At 45.7% G+C, this 17287-nt stretch overlaps 1 protein-coding gene across 3 annotated transcripts in view; it reads right to left on the bottom strand.

Annotated features, from left to right (window-relative positions):
- Positions 1–14601, bottom strand: part of SFXN3 (sideroflexin 3) — a 44179-nt gene extending 29578 nt beyond the window's left edge. Inside the window, exon 1 of one of the 3 annotated variants that reach the window (XM_069753739.1) lies at positions 14533–14601. The gene's annotated coding sequence lies outside the window, so the exon portion shown is untranslated. Of the gene's footprint in view, positions 1–2463; positions 2530–14512 lie in introns of those variants that run through there. The other 2 variants (XM_069753740.1, XM_069753741.1) reach the window with 2 other exon arrangements.
- Positions 14602–17287: the final 2686 nt, after the last annotated feature.

The raw sequence follows: 17287 nt of genomic DNA, 5'->3' as shown, positions 1-17287 counted from the left end.
TACAAGCCTGTGGTGGAACTAAGAGATATTTTCCCAAGACGTACGCAATATACAGGACCAGAGACAGACAACTGGAACAATACATTAAATAATAATCATCGCATTTCCAATCCTCCAATATGAACATCGCCGCACCCAGACTATTCAGTATGGCTTGAGTATTGCGTTCATAGTGCTGGCAACGTTCTTGCTCCAGTATACGTGTCCAATCCAATCCTTTATTGCTCCCCACTCTCGCATAAATCACCACAGTGTGCATGAGCGATCAAAACTGAAATATTAAAAGAAAATAATCAACCAAACATCTAAAAACAACATATAATTAAAAGAAATAATGTAACAATGGTACCAAATGAACATCGGCGGTACGGTACCGTGGTTATAAGAAGGGGGCATAGCTAATATTTTCGTTGAGTCCAGATGGATGGACCGTATCCAGGGTCCATATCCATCTGGACTCTAGCTGTGCCAACCTCCTAGTCATGTTACCACCACGGATGTTCATATCCAGCATATCGATCCCCCTACATCTCAAAAGGTCCCCATTACAATCATGGTACCGTCTGAAATGACGTGGGATCGTTTTAAGTGCCGTGATGTCCTCGGCATTAGCCGCCGCCGTGATCCCTAGGATGTGCTCACGGATCCTTATCTTCAATGGTCTAGTGGTCATACCCACATAAATTTTCTGGCAGGGGCATACTGCATAGTAGACCACATATCTACTATTACACGTGATCCTTTTATTGATTGAAAACCTGCGTGACCCTGCCTGATTCTCAAAGTGGTCTATTCGATCAATATTAGTGCATGCCACACACCGGCCGCATGGGAAACACCCATTCGGTACCTTAGCCTGATCCAAGAATGTGCTCCCAGGCGGTCCGGTGTAGTGGCTACGAACCAGATGATCCCTCAAATTTCTTGATCTTCTGGCTGCTATCGCTGCCTTTTCGGGTATAAACCTAGAAATCACTGGGTCCGCTTTAAGAATATGCCACGATTTGTTCAATATTTCTCTCATACGACCAAATTGGGAGTGGTAGTCTGTTACAAATCTAACTCGATCCTGGCTATCCCTACTAGTCTGTTTAGGGCCATATAATAATACATCCCTAGATGAATATTTAGCCCTATTGTAAGCCTTCTTAATCATTCGGTTGCTAAACCCACGTTCTTGTAGTCTCCGCTTAAGATCTTCAGCCTGTGTATAAAATTCTTCATTATTTGAACACAGTCTGCGTAAACGGAGAAACTGTCCAGTGGGAACTGACTGGATCATGTGACCCGGGTGGGAGGAGGACGCGTGCAACAACATGTTTGTAGAGGTGGGCTTACGATATATGCTTGTTTGCACCTCCCCCTTCTCATCCTTTGAGAGTAGGACATCCAGAAATTCAATAGTTTTAGAATCGTACTTATAGGTAATAAATATATTTAACTGGTTGTCATTTAATGATGCCATAAACCTTTCCAGATCGTCACTCGACCCCTGCCAGATCAGCAAAATGTCGTCGATGTACCGTGTCCACGAAAGGACACGGCACATCGGCGACGACTGATCCGGCAGGGAGAGGTCCCTCTCCCACAGCCCCAGGAACAGGTTGGCATAAGCCGGGGCAAAGGACGCCCCCATCGCTGTTCCCTGGAGCTGTAGGAAGAAGGACCCCTTAAACACAAAAAAATTATGTGTCTACGTAAATCTTAACAATTCAACCACCAATTTCTGGATGTCCATCGGAAGATTGGACATACTAAGGAAAACTTCTGTGGCATATATCCCATCCGCATGCTTAATGCTCGTATACAAGGATTCCACATCCCCAGTCACAAACACCATATCATCATCGAGCTGTAGGCCGTCTACTCTCCTCAACAGTTCACCCGTATCTTTCAAAAATGATGGCAACCCCTCCACAATCGGTTGCAGCTTAGAATCTATCCAACGGTTTACGTGTTCAAGATAATTGCCCCTTCCAGAAATAATTGGGCGTCCAGGGGGAGTCTGCGCGTCCTTATGGATTTTCGGTAGTAAATAAAGCGTAGGGATGGTTGGTTCGGGCACCACCAGTGCCATAGCCAATTCCTTGGTTATGGTGCCCTGCTCCCTCGCTTGGTTGATAATCAAATGTAATTGTGTGGTAAAGGAGGACAATGGGTTGAATGTTAGTTTTTTGTAACATGTGGTATTGTTTAGTTGGCGAAAGGCCTCCTTTTCATAGAGTACCTTTGGCCAAATTACCACATTGCCCCCCTTATCAGCTGGTTTATATACCACATCCTCTACCTCCTGAAGGACGCGCAGACGCCCCCTCTCTTCCCCGGTCAGGTTATCCTTATACACACACCGTGGAATACTCATAAATTCCTTAGAAACAATTTGAACGAACAGATCTACATTAGAACAAGTTGATAGAGGAGGGAATTTTTTAGATTTTATACGTATCGATGTTGGTACTTTACCTCCTTCCGGAGTATTGTGCTCAATGGCTAATTCCTCCAATATACGCAAAGCTACTTGTTCTTCCTCTGTTGGAAAAAGTTGGGAGAGGTTGCCATCAAAGAAATGTTTTTTAAAAATCAAAGAACGGGCAAACAAATGCAAATCTTTCACAGCAGCGAATGCATCAAAACTAGCTGCTGGGGAGAACGACAGGCCCTTTTCTAAGATATTCAAATCAACGTCTGAGAAGATATGTTTACTCAAATTAATTACCTTATTTTTGTATCTGGTAGCCACCGGGGACCGATCATAACGTTTATATGGATGGAACGTATGATCCCTCTGATTGTGTCTCATAGATCCTGATTTGGTGGTTACAGATGACCCAGATACTTCAGATACATCGCTCGCTGATGATATTGATGTCTGTGATGGGGTACGGGCCACACGGTGACCCTGTACATGTGGTTTCCGCCATAGGTAGACCGTCTGATTCTCATAATCCTTCCGGTCTCTATTTAGTTTTTTAATTTGGGTTGTCCGAATATTTTTGACCACTGTTTCCAAAGTTTTATCCAACTGACTATGAAACATATTTACTTTCTCCGTTGTACCTAGAGATTTTAATTCATCTTCCATTCTCCCAATATTGGTATCCAATTGAGTAATTATGTTCTGATTATGCTCACTCAAAAGCTGCATAAAAATCTGTGAACATCCGTTGCACGCCTTATGCCAACCTGTTCCTGGGGCTGTGGGAGAGGGACCTCTCCCTGCCGGATCAGTCGTCGCCGATGTGCCGTGTCCTTTCGTGGACACGGTACATCGACGACATTTTGCTGATCTGGCAGGGGTCGAGTGACGATCTGGAAAGGTTTATGGCATCATTAAATGACAACCAGTTAAATATATTTATTACCTATAAGTACGATTCTAAAACTATTGAATTTCTGGATGTCCTACTCTCAAAGGATGAGAAGGGGGAGGTGCAAACAAGCATATATCGTAAGCCCACCTCTACAAACATGTTGTTGCACGCGTCCTCCTCCCACCCGGGTCACATGATCCAGTCAGTTCCCACTGGACAGTTTCTCCGTTTACGCAGACTGTGTTCAAATAATGAAGAATTTTATACACAGGCTGAAGATCTTAAGCGGAGACTACAAGAACGTGGGTTTAGCAACCGAATGATTAAGAAGGCTTACAATAGGGCTAAATATTCATCTAGGGATGTATTATTATATGGCCCTAAACAGACTAGTAGGGATAGCCAGGATCGAGTTAGATTTGTAACAGACTACCACTCCCAATTTGGTCGTATGAGAGAAATATTGAACAAATCGTGGCATATTCTTAAAGCGGACCCAGTGATTTCTAGGTTTATACCCGAAAAGGCAGCGATAGCAGCCAGAAGATCAAGAAATTTGAGGGATCATCTGGTTCGTAGCCACTACACCGGACCGCCTGGGAGCACATTCTTGGATCAGGCTAAGGTACCGAATGGGTGTTTCCCATGCGGCCGGTGTGTGGCATGCACTAATATTGATCGAATAGACCACTTTGAGAATCAGGCAGGGTCACGCAGGTTTTCAATCAATAAAAGGATCACGTGTAATAGTAGATATGTGGTCTACTATGCAGTATGCCCCTGCCAGAAAATTTATGTGGGTATGACCACTAGACCATTGAAGATAAGGATCCGTGAGCACATCCTAGGGATCACGGCGGCGGCTAATGCCGAGGACATCACGGCACTTAAAACGATCCCACGTCATTTCAGACGGTACCATGATTGTAATGGGGACCTTTTGAGATGTAGGGGGATCGATATGCTGGATATGAACATCCGTGGTGGTAACATGACTAGGAGGTTGGCACAGCTAGAGTCCAGATGGATATGGACCCTGGATACGGTCCATCCATCTGGACTCAACGAAAATATTAGCTATGCCCCCTTCTTATAACCACGGTACCGTACCGCCGATGTTCATTTGGTACCATTGTTACATTATTTCTTTTAATTATATGTTGTTTTTAGATGTTTGGTTGATTATTTTCTTTTAATATTTCAGTTTTGATCGCTCATGCACACTGTGGTGATTTATGCGAGAGTGGGGAGCAATAAAGGATTGGATTGGACACGTATACTGGAGCAAGAACGTTGCCAGCACTATGAACGCAATACTCAAGCCATACTGAATAGTCTGGGTGCGGCGATGTTCATATTGGAGGATTGGAAATGCGATGATTATTATTTAATGTATTGTTCCAGTTGTCTGTCTCTGGTCCTGTATATTGCGTACGTCTTGGGAAAATATCTCTTAGTTCCACCACAGGCTTGTACTGGTTGTTATGGGAGGTAATTTATATGGGTACTTGTTGTATCAGGGCGGTAGTGGTGTATCTCAAGTCCTCCCCCTGACGCGTGCTGTGCCCATTCACCGCTGCGCTTGCCTGCTCTCGGCGTCTCTACATGAGTGCTGGGCCCGCCCCGGCCCCGCCTCTCATGTGACGCCGACGCTGGCTGGCGCCGCCCGCTGACTGGGCAACAGTACGCGTCACATCCCCCGGGGGGGTGTACACGTCACATCCGGCCGCGCGGTATCCACGCGGCGGCCGGTGACTATATAATAGGAGGACTAGGGAGGTGTGTGTATGTGCGGCCCCTTGATAAAGGTGACCGAAACGCGCGTCGGGGCGGACGCGCTTCCGCAGGATTGACTACACTCCCCCATCGTCTGGAGCAGGTGATTATGTTAATATTGGTTGGGTACTATAGGGCTTTGGAGCCGTGTGTGCCACAGACTATGGGGGTATGGGGAAAGGTTTGTTGTACAGATGTACATTACATATGATTGAGCGAGGTTCCCCTATGGGCAATGATCGGGCCAGGTGTCATTATAGAGATATATATACTAGTTACATTTGGTTAGTCTGTGTGCCTGTATTGTCCCAATATACGATCGTGTATTGTCATATATATCCTGTGGGTGTGCGTATTATGTATGATGGTATCTTATGGGTGGGTGTGCTCTCCCTGTATTTTACACTATGATCATATGCTTTTATATGGTTGTTATTTAATAAAGTTTGGTATTTTTTCATATTTTGGCCTTTTGATCATCGTTTTTTTGTTATCGACGTGGAATCTCTGTAGACTGCAGTACCTGATCTATCCTCACACAACTATAAGCAGCAGTGGATTGCGCCTAACAACTACCTATGCAACTCGGCACTGCCTGAGGAGCTGACTAGCCTGAAGATAGAAATACAAGCCTGACTTACCTCAGAGAAATACCCCAAAGGAATAGGCAGCCCCCCACATATAATGACTGTTAGCAAGATGAAAAGACAAACGTAGGAATGAAATAGATTCAGCAAAGTGAGGCCCGATATTCTAGACAGAGCGAGGATAGCAAAGAGAACTATGCAGTCTACAAAAAACCCTAAAACGAAAACCACGCAAAGGGGCAAAAAGACCCACCGTGCCGAACTAACAGCACGGCGGTGCACCCCTCTGCTTCTCAGAGCTTCCAGCAAAAGACAATAGCAAGCTGGACAGAAAAAAACAGAAAACAAACTAGAAGCACTTATCTAGCAGAGCAGCAGGCCAAGGAAAGATGCAGTAGCTCAGATCCAACACTGGAACATTGACAAGGAGCAAGGAAGACAGACTCAGGTGGAGCTAAATAGCAAGGCAGCCAACGAGCTCACCAAAACACCTGAGGGAGGAAGCCCAGAGACTGCAATACCACTTGTGACCACAGAAGTGAACTCAGCCACAGAATTCACAACAGAACCCCCTTTGAAAGATTATTCTGATCCAACCACCACCTAAGGGAGTGTAATACTTCCGATGTTAGAAAAACTGTTCTATCCAGACATCCTCTATTCTTAATGTCTTCCTCCAATACAAATTTTTGTAGCTGCCTAGTATGGAACTGTGCCCACTGTACCGCAGGAATGCACGATGTTAGAGAGCCTAGCAATGACATGACCTGTCTTAGTGACATACTACGTCTTTTTATTGCTGAGGACACCTTATCAACTATGGAGAATTTCTTATCCTCAGGCAGTTTACAAATCTGGTCAACGGAATCCAGAAGGAGCCCAAGGAATTTCTGACACGTTACAGGCTGAAGTCTAGATTTTTCCCAATTAACCAGCCAACCCAGGGATTGTAAGGATATGACTACTTCCCGTAATCTCTGCTCACACTGTAGGGGGCTCTTTCCTACAATCAACAGGTCATCTAGATATGGAATGACCAAAGTATCCTTTACCCGTAAAAAGGACATTACTTCTGATAGTAACTTAGTAAAAATCCTTGGGGCCATAGATAACCCGAAGGGCATTGCTCTATATTGTAAATGACGAATTTGCCCCTCTATACAAACTGCTACCCGAAGAAATTGTTTGTGTGAATTATGAATGGGAATATGGTAGTAAGCATCTTTTAGATCCAATACTACCATGTAACAATTTGGAAATAGATTTTTTATAGCTGAACGAATGGATTCCATTTTGAATGTTTTAGGTTTTATAAAGGAATTCAGCTTCCTCAAATTGATTATAGTTCTGAAAGAGCCATCCGGCTTACTAATCAGGAACAATGGAGAGTAAAAACCTCTCCCTATCTGGGAAGATGGAACCTCTACTAGGACATGTTTGCGTAGGAGGGTTTTAACCTCGGTTTCAAGTGCCTCTTGCTGAGGCTTGGATCTTAAGGTGGTAAGAAGGAAAGAATCCGGAGGAGTTTTAATAAAGTCTAGTGTGAGGCCTGAGGATGTTAATTTAATAGCCCATTGATTAGTTGTTATTTCTTTCCATTGATGACTGAATTGTTTTAGTCTTCCCCCCACCGGAGAAATATCACTGATGGAATTTATCGGTTGGCTTGAAGGGGCGTTTATTAAACAGATTTCCTTTTTGTTTGAAATCCTTATTATTCCACCTGTCTCTGAAGTCTCCCTTTCTTCCGAATGGTGGCTTCCTGAACGCCCTTCTGTAAGACGGAATAAAGGGATTAGGGAATCCTTTCTTCCTCTCGCCCGCCTTAGTGAGAATATCATCAAGGACTGTGCCAAACAGGTACTCACCCTGACAGGGTATGGAACATAATTTGGATCTTGACTGGGCATCCCCCTTCCAGTTTTTTAACCATAAAGCCCGCCGAGCCGTATTAGCGAATTAGCTGTTCTGGCCGCCAGGCGGAGGGAATCAATTGAGGCATCTGAAATAAAAGCCGCAGCACCTTTAATCAAAGGGATAGATGCCCTTAATTTTTCTCTAGATACGCCACTTTTAATCTTCTGATCCAGCTGATCCAGCCAAACTAGCATTGATCTGCCAGTACATGTGGCTGAAATAGCCGGCTTGAATGCCGTGACACAGGCCTCCCACGATTTTTTAAGGAGTGCGTCTGATTTCCGGTCCATAGGATCTGATAAGGAACCTGCATCCTCCACTGGTAAGGAGAAACGTCGAGATGTAGACGCAACTGCCGCATCGACTTTTGGTATCTTGGCCCAGGTATTCAAATCCTCATCATCAAAGGGGTAGCGCCTCTTACAGGATATTGGGACCAACCCCTTTTGACCTCTACTCCATTCTTTTTTAACGAGATCTTTTATGGCCTGATTTATTGGAAATACGTGGCCTTTCTTCTGAGAAAGACCAGCGAACATAACTTCTTGTGGCGTCTGGGGTTCTTTTGATTCAGACACCCCCATCGTATTTCTCACTGATTTTACTAGGTTGTTTATGCCCTCAGTTGGAAAACAGACGAAGTCCTCTTCCTCTGAGGAATTAGATTGCTGAGAAATATCAGAGTCGACCTCCCCACTCTCCGCTGCCTCCAACACCGTGCCCCGGAAGTTCCTCTCCATTTCCGGGACGCCGACGCTACTGCGCATGCGCCCGCGTCCTGTATGCCGGGAGACGCCGCTGCCTGCTGCATCCCACCATGTCACCTCTTACCTTGGAGGGACAGGAGGGCCTCGTATCGTGTAACCGTCTCACCGCTGCTCAGACGCACACCGGAGGACGTCGCACCAGGTACCCGCACTGTCGGCGTCTCCACAACGGTGTCCCAGCAGGGAGACCGTTGGATAACTTCAGGCTGCCTGTCAGCCGCACCAGATGAGGGGGGAGCCCGCAGGATCATTCCCCCGACTCTGTCTACCTGCTCTGGAACCCCTGCCGCTCAGCAGAGTCGACAGGCGGTAGTCCAGGCAGGTCTTCCTCTTCCTATCCATAGAGTCTTCTCTGTGGGTCTCCATCTAGGAACAGGAAACCAACTGAGGAGAGGAGCGAGGGGTGGCCGCCCCTTTTATCTCTCTGTAGGTTTCCTGTTCCTAGGGGCGGATCCCCTCTCTCTAGTGGGTGCTGTCGTGGCGAATAGAAAAACAGGACTTGGATATTAAACCAAAAAATGATGTAAAAGAAAAACTTTCAGGATTACATCCGGATTAGCTGCGGATTGAAAGCAGCGTTCAACCCGCAGCGTCCAGATGTTACAGCATAGTGGAGGGGATTTTATGAAATCCCATCTCCACTATGCGTGCGAACACGCATCCGGCAGCCCTGCGTTTATGGACATGCGGCGCGTCTTTTTAGAGCGCAGCATGTCTGTTTACCTTGCGGCGATGTTCCGCTGCCGCAAGGTAAATCACAGGGCCTTATGTATAGGGTGCGGAGATTCCGGATGTGTGCAATGAACACATCCGGAATCACCGCGCGTACAGAAGGGGGCGGCGCGGGTTTTCCGCTCCGTCCAAAGCGCCGTCATTATGGACCGTGGACACACACCCTTACAAGTGTTTTGCCACACCTCGTCCTGCACATTCATCTCAGTGACATAGCCACACAGCTATACTATCATAGCAATCAGGGCCAGATAAAATTCCCTGCGCCAGTTATTATAGTTATGTGAATTAGTGCGATGCTGAAAGCAATAAAAAATATATGTTCTATATTATATACAACCATCTCCAGGAAAGGTCCAGGTATCCATAGGGCGCTCGCTTTATGGATTCACACTGCTTGTCTATAAGCTGCCGAGATATAAAACTAATACTGCAAGATCTCAACACCGGATAATCACTAAACTGACTGCAGGAGAGAAAAGCCGCTTTGCATCCGTGCAACTTCCCATCTCATTCAGCACCATTAATCAATTGTTTTCTAAAAATAACTGAAGATGAGAATCCATAATCTACAGCTGAGAACTGCGGCTGGAGACAAGGTCGGCATGAGTACCTGGTGCACCTAGGAAGGTGCCATGCCACCAGGGTTATGGTTCCCAATCTAAGGGCAGCATTACATGTGTCACTTACTGGGCTAATTGCTGTAGTTTTCAGAAAATCCTCATTATATCTGCTGCAGCTCTGCTAATCCTCTCAATGATGAGCTCTGCCTAATCCGTGCGACAATGATGGACGGCCTACACTCTGCACAGGAAGAGATGCCAATCAAAGGTGGGGTGTGGGTATACACAGTGCTCATGCATAAACAGGGTTGTGGAGTCAGAGTCGTGGAGTCAAAGCCCATTTTGGTAGAGTCGGAGTTGGAGTCGGTATCATAGAAATTGAGGAGTTGGAGTCGGAGGTTTGGCTTACCGACTCCACAGCCCTGCTACTAAACAATCACATTTCATGTTCCCTAGGTGGATGATGAAACAAAGTAAAAATTAAAAAAAATGTTTTAAAAATATTTTTTAAAAAGTTAAAAAAAAGGTACAAGTTTCATTTAATCCCTTTTAAATTAGGAATTTATAAATAAACTAGATGGTGGCCCGATTCTAACGCATCGGGTATTCTAGAGTATGCATGTCCACGTAGTATATTGCCCAGCCACGTAGTATATTGCCCAGCCACGTAGTATATTGCCCAGCCACGTAGTATATTGCCCAGCCACGTAGTATATTGCCCAGCCACGTAGTATACAGCACAGAGCCACGTAGTATATTGCCCAGTGACGTAGTATATTGCCCAGCCACGTAGTATACAGCACAGAGCCACGTAGTATATTGCCCAGTGACGTAGTATACAACACAGAGCCACGTAGTATACTGCACAGAGCCATGTAGTATATTGCCCAGTGACTTAGTATACAGCACAGAGCCACGTAGTATATTGCCCAGCCACGTAGTATATTGCCCAGCCACGTAGTATATTGGCTAGTCACGTAGTATATTGCCCAGCCACGTATGTCACAGGTTAAAAACTAAAAAATAAACATATACTCACCTTCTGAGGGAGCCCTTGTAGTCCTGTCACCTGTGTGCGGTGCACTCGGCAGCTTCCGGTCCCAGGGTTGGTAGCGCAGGACCCGTGATGATGTCGTGGTCACATGACCGTGACGTCATGGCAGGTTCTTGTCGCATACCATCCTTGCCACCGGAACCTGCCACTTGCATGGAGCGGTTACTGGAGCGTCGCAAGGAGCGGGAAAGGCAGCGGAAGGTGAGTAAATAATGATTTTTTATTTTTTTTTATTATTTTTAACATTAGATCCTTTTACTATTGACGCTGCATAGGCAGCATCAATAGTAAAAACTTGGTCACACAGGGTAAATAGCGGCGGTAACGGAGTGCGTTACCCACGGCATAACGCAGTCCGTTACCGCTGGCATTAACCCTGTGTGAGCGGTGACTGCGGGGAGTATGGAGCGGGCGCCGGGCACTGACTGCAGGGGAGTAGGGAGAGACTAATCGGACTGTGGCCGTCGCTGATTGGTCGCAGCAGCCATGACAGGCAGCTGGCGAGACCAATCAGCGACTTGGATTCCATGACAGACAGAGGCCTCGACCAATGAATATCCGTGACAGAAAGAAGGACAGACAGACGGAAGTGACCCTTAGACAATTATATAGTAGATTGAAAACATACAAAACTCTAAATGATGAATATTTGAAATGCTTGAAAATGTTACTCAAAATTGACCAGAAAAATAAATTTGCCAGGTCATTATTAACGCACAAGGAAAGCTGTGAAAACTTCCCCCCTCCCCCCCAAAAAAAAAAAAAAGATACTGGGGGGGAAATGGAGTATTTTTTACTATTTCCCCTCACTTGGATTTTTTTCCCCATTTTTCAGTATAATAAATTGCAATACATAATTCCACGTTTTGGTAATGGAAATGCTTCCTTTTACCTCTTGGCTCCCTGTGCAACTGCGCAGGTTGCACCAATGATATGTCCGCCCCTGCTCCGACATTCCTACCAGGGGTGAACATACCTATGGTGCGACCTGTGCAGTCGCACTGGGGGCCAAGAGGTAAAGGGGCCACTACCACTCACCAAGCTGTAATTGTGAATTATGATGAGTTACTAGACTGCAAATGGCCAATATATTGTTCTTGCACAGGGTCTTTGTCCCCCACGATTTCTACGGTGCTTCCCATTACAGTGAAAACCACATAATGCACCATTATATTCATTCACGTGACTGCTGCCGCCAATCACTGGCAGCAGCAGTCACTTGTCATAAATATCATTGTGACTGCTGAGGATGATATAATCTCTGAATGGCATGGACTGGTGGCGTTAAAATGTCGGGGTTTCAATAGGTAATGGTTTTTTTGAGCATACAACAGCTGCAGGATTATTCTGTGGAGGGACTGTTTACAGCAGATGGCGCCGTTTCGATTATCAAACTATGTTAAGGGAACTTGCCAGAAAATTCAGACAGCATCAATCTGAGGACGGGTTTTCTTTAATGCTGTACTGTGTGACCTCTTTATCTTATTCCTTTTCCGTTCATTCCTGTAATCCTCCATGTTGTGATGATTAATCAAACATTACTGTATGTCACAAGTAAAACAATTCATCCTCCCACAATGTCTGAGTGTTGGTAATTGTGCTGAATGCTGGGATCTGAATCCCCCACATTTATATCTATGCGCTTTACAAAAGGCCTAAATCTTTAACCCTTCTACAAAAAGCCAAATTCATCATTTTTTCCAGAGCTCCGTCTCCTACCACCCCAGCCTTTTGGGACTATGCCCAGATACTTTACACTCAAACTTTCCGTTGTAACCTCCATATAAAGCCAAATTAAAGGGAGGGATTATTAACTCTTTCTTTCTCTTTCTGCTTTCCGTGTACAGTGAGAAGCATTTCACAGGCGAAGGACAATGCCCTGTACGGCATAATGGTAGCCGCTCACTACGTTCTGTGTCGTCTCCATGACAACTGCAGCGGTGAATCGGCCGCCTGTGCCGGTATATGGAGGCCTCACCTCCCTCACTAGCACTGAAAATCCAATGTTTACAAAATATACAAAAGATCAAAGGCAGGAAGGCCAGAATATTTTTCTCTTACTGCTGTAATATTGAAATATACAAAAAATAAAATTGAAATAAAAGCTGAATGCTATAAAGCTCCAATATCTTCACCTAAAGGTCAGATAACGCATCGTGTGCTACACTGAGCACATTACACAGGATCCGGGACCGAGAAGATTTTATCATGGAGAACTGGTTCCTTTTCGTTCTGATTATTTGGCAGCAATGCCAGGACCCCACCCAAAATGTGTGACGGCGAGCACGCCGGAGAAAATCCCACTGGATAGCTACATAATACATTCTCAGCCAATGTGCCACTATGGATAGGGGTCAGGGTTTGCAAATGTAAGCACACCCTATTCCAAAACGTATTCTAATCCCCCAATAGACAGATACCAATTGTGCAGACTCCAGAATCACTGTGATCCTAAACCCACCCTGACCACAGGAAATGCCCCAAGTGGTGACCCCATGTATAAGGACTATATCAGCCGTAATAGCAATCTATCACCTGGAAATACCCCCTAAGGGCACACGAGACGCGTCAGGATGTGCCCCACGGTGTCAGTAGTGCGGCCCCGGCCAAGGACAGATAGATACATATGGAATAGATAGAAAGATAGCGAATAGATAGCTAGATAGATACATAGATAATATATAGAAAGATAATAGATAGATGATAGATAGATAATAGATATAGATAATAGATAGATAATAGATAGATAATAGATAGATAATAGATAGATAGATAGATAGATGATAGATAATAGATATATAATAGATAGATAGATAGATAGATGGATGGATAGTTAGATAGATAGATAGATAGATAGATGATAAAAGATAGATAGATAGATAGATAGATAGATAGATAGATAGATAGATAATAGATAGATAGATAGATAATAGATAGATAATAGATAGATAGATAATAGATAGATAGGTAGATAATAGATAGATAATAGATAGATAGTTAGATAGATAATAGATAGATAATAGATAGATAGTTAGATAGATAATAGATAGATAGATAGATAGATAATAGATAGATAAATAATAGATAGATAGATAATAGATAGATAGATAATAGATAGATAGATAGATAATAGATAGATAATAGATAGATAGATAATAGATAGATAGGTAGATAATAGATAGATAATAGATAGATAGTTAGATAGATAATAGATAGATAATAGATAGATAGTTAGATAGATAATAGATAGATAATAGATAGATAGTTAGATAGATAATAGATAGATAAATAATAGATAGATAGATAATAGATAGATAGATAATAGATAGATAGATAATAGATAGATAGATAATAGATAGATAATAGATAGATAGATAATAGATAGATAATAGATGATAGATAGATAGATAGATGATAGATAGATAGATTAGATCCCATGGAACATTCCACCTTCCCATTTGGACAGATGGATCCGCACATTATACATTACTCCCGGGGTCTGGGAAGGGTCAGTGCCGGTGTAGATGATACAGTGCTGCACCCTCTCGCCCACTGTTACCCGATCCTATACTCCGCGCTGCTGCCCTGTAACCCTTTCTCTGCCAGCTATCTAGAGACAATGCTGCCGCTAACCACCAGTGAGGCTAATGTTCATAATTTCTACAGGATATAACTGCTCCGTGCCAGGACCCGGTGTGCATGAAGGGGAGGGGGGGGGGGTTACAGTCACGGTGTGCACGGGTGGAGGGGGGGTGCAGTCACGGTGTGCACGGGTTGAGGGGGGGGGTGCAGTCACGGTGTGCACAGGAGGGTGCAGTCACTTACGCTCCCTGCGTCCTTGCTCAGAAGTCAGTGCTCCCAGCATCCAGTGATCGCAGCGACCTCTCCGTGACGTCATAGGCTTGTAGCGTACAGGGGAGGGGGGCGGCCAATGCTCTGATCATACTGCGCACACAGGCGGCCTGTGATTGGCTGCTGTAACCACAGAGGAGCGGGGGGAGTGGGGAGCGGGGGGAGTGGGGCGCGGGCACGGTGGGCGGGGCTCAGGCTAAGAATAACAGAGCAGCTGGCGGAGGCCGGTCACTGCTGTCACATGGGGAGTTTGTTGTGTCACGTGAGAATGCAAACTATTCCCCCTGTGCGGAATAACAGGTGACAGGAAGATGGGATGTAGCAGAGCTGGATGATGGGATGTAGCAGAGCTGGAAGATGGGATGTAGCAGAGCTGGATGATGGGATGTAGCAGAGCTGGATGATGGGATGTAGCAGAGCTGGATGATGGGATGTAGCAGAGATGCATGATGGGATGTAGCAGAGATGCATGATGGGATGTAGCAGAGCTGGATGATGGGATGTAGCAGAGCTGGAAGATGGGATGTAGCAGAGCTGGATGATGGGATGTAGCAGAGCTGGATGATGGGATGTAGCAGAGCTGGATGATGGGATGTAGCAGAGATGCATGATGGGATGTAGCAGAGCTGGATGATGGGATGTAGCAGAGCTGGAAGATGGGATGTAGCAGAGCTGGATGATGGGATGTAGCAGAGCTGGATGATGGGATGTAGCAGAGCTGGATGATGGGATGTAGCAGAGCTGGATGATGGGATGTAGCAGAGATGCATGATGGGATGTAGCAGAGCTGGATGATGGGATGTAGCAGAGCTGGAAGATGGGATGTAGCAGAGCTGGATGATGGGATGTAGCAGAGCTGGATGATGGGATGTAGCAGAGCTGGATGATGGGATGTAGCAGAGCTGGATGATGGGATGTAGCAGAGATGCATGATGGGATGTAGCAGAGCTGGATGATGGGATGTAGCAGAGCTGGAAGATGGGATGTAGCAGAGCTGGATGATGGGATGTAGCAGAGCTGGAAGATGGGATGTAGCAGAGCTGGATGATGGGATGTAGCAGAGATCAATGATGGGATGTGGCAGAGATGCATGATGGGATGTAGCAGAGATGCATGATGGGATGCAGCAGAGCTGGATGATGGGATGTAGCAGAGCTGGATGATGGGATGTAGCAGAGCTGGATGATGGGATGTAGCAGAGATGCATGATGGGATGTAGCAGAGATGCATGATGGGATGTAGCAGAGCTGGATGATGGGATGTAGCAGAGATGCATGATGGGATGTAGCAGAGATGCATGATGGGATGTAGCAGAGCTGGATGATGGGATGTAGCAGAGATGCATGATGGGATATAGCAGAGATGCATGATGGGATGTAGCAGAGCTGGATGATGGGATGTAGCAGAGCTGGATGATGGGATGTAGCAGAGCTGGATGATGGGATGTAGCAGAGATGCATGATGGGATGTAGCAGAGATGCATGATGGGATGTAGCAGAGATGCATGATGGGATGTAGCAGAGATGCATGATGGGATGTAGCAGAGCTGGATGATGGGATGTAGCAGAGCTGGATGATGGGATGTAGCAGAGCTGGATGATGGGATGTAGCAGAGATGCATGATGGGATGTAGCAGAGCTGGATGATGGGATGTAGCAGAGCTGGATGATGGGATGTAGCAGAGATGCATGATGGGATGTAGCAGAGATGCATGATGGGATGTAGCAGAGCTGGATGATGGGATGTAGCAGAGATGCATGATGGGATGTAGCAGAGATGCATGATGGGATGTAGCAGAGCTGGATGATGGGATGTAGCAGAGCTGGATGATGGGATGTAGCAGAGATGCATGATGGGATGTAGCAGAGCTGGATGATGGGATGTAGCAGAGATGCATGATGGGATGTAGCAGAGATGCATGATGGGATGTAGCAGAGATGCATGATGGGATGTAGCAGAGATGCATGATGGGATGTAGCAGAGCTGGATGATGGGATGTAGCAGAGCTGGATGATGGGATGTAGCAGAGCTGGATGATGGGATGTAGCAGAGATGCATGATGGGATGTAGCAGAGCTGGATGATGGGATGTAGCAGAGCTGGATGATGGGATGTAGCAGAGCTGGATGATGGGATGTAGCAGAGATGCATGATGGGATGTAGCAGAGATGCATGATGGGATGTAGCAGAGCTGGATGATGGGATGTAGCAGAGATGCATGATGGGATGTAGCAGAGATGCATGATGGGATGTAGCAGAGCTGGATGATGGGATGTAGCAGAGATGCATGATGGGATGTAGCAGAGATGCATGATGGGATGTAGCAGAGCTGGATGATGGGATGTAGCAGAGCTGGATGATGGGATGTAGCAGAGATGCATGATGGGATGTAGCAGGGCTGGATGATGGGATGTAGCAGAGATGCATGATGGGATGTAGCAGAGATGCATGATGGGATGTAGCAGAGCTGGATGATGGGATGTAGCAGAGCTGAATGATGGGATGTAGCAGAGCTGGATGATGGGATGTAGCAGAGATGCATGATGGGATGTAGCAGACCTGGATGATGGGATGTAGCAGAGATGCATGATGGGATGTAGCAGAGCTGGATGGTGGAGGTCTGGGGGAAAAGTGAAAATGTTTAAATACATGCAGCCGCACGCTCTGGTCCCAGTGCTTGCAGCAGCGCCTGATATTGATGCGAAAGATTCGGGCAAGTTTCTCCCATC

This window comes from Ranitomeya imitator, chromosome 2, assembly GCF_032444005.1.
Source record: "Ranitomeya imitator isolate aRanImi1 chromosome 2, aRanImi1.pri, whole genome shotgun sequence".
In the NCBI taxonomy this organism is placed as follows: Eukaryota; Metazoa; Chordata; class Amphibia; order Anura; family Dendrobatidae; genus Ranitomeya; species Ranitomeya imitator.
The sequence above is the reverse complement of the archived record's forward strand: the minus strand, read 5'-3'. Positions and strand labels throughout refer to the sequence as shown.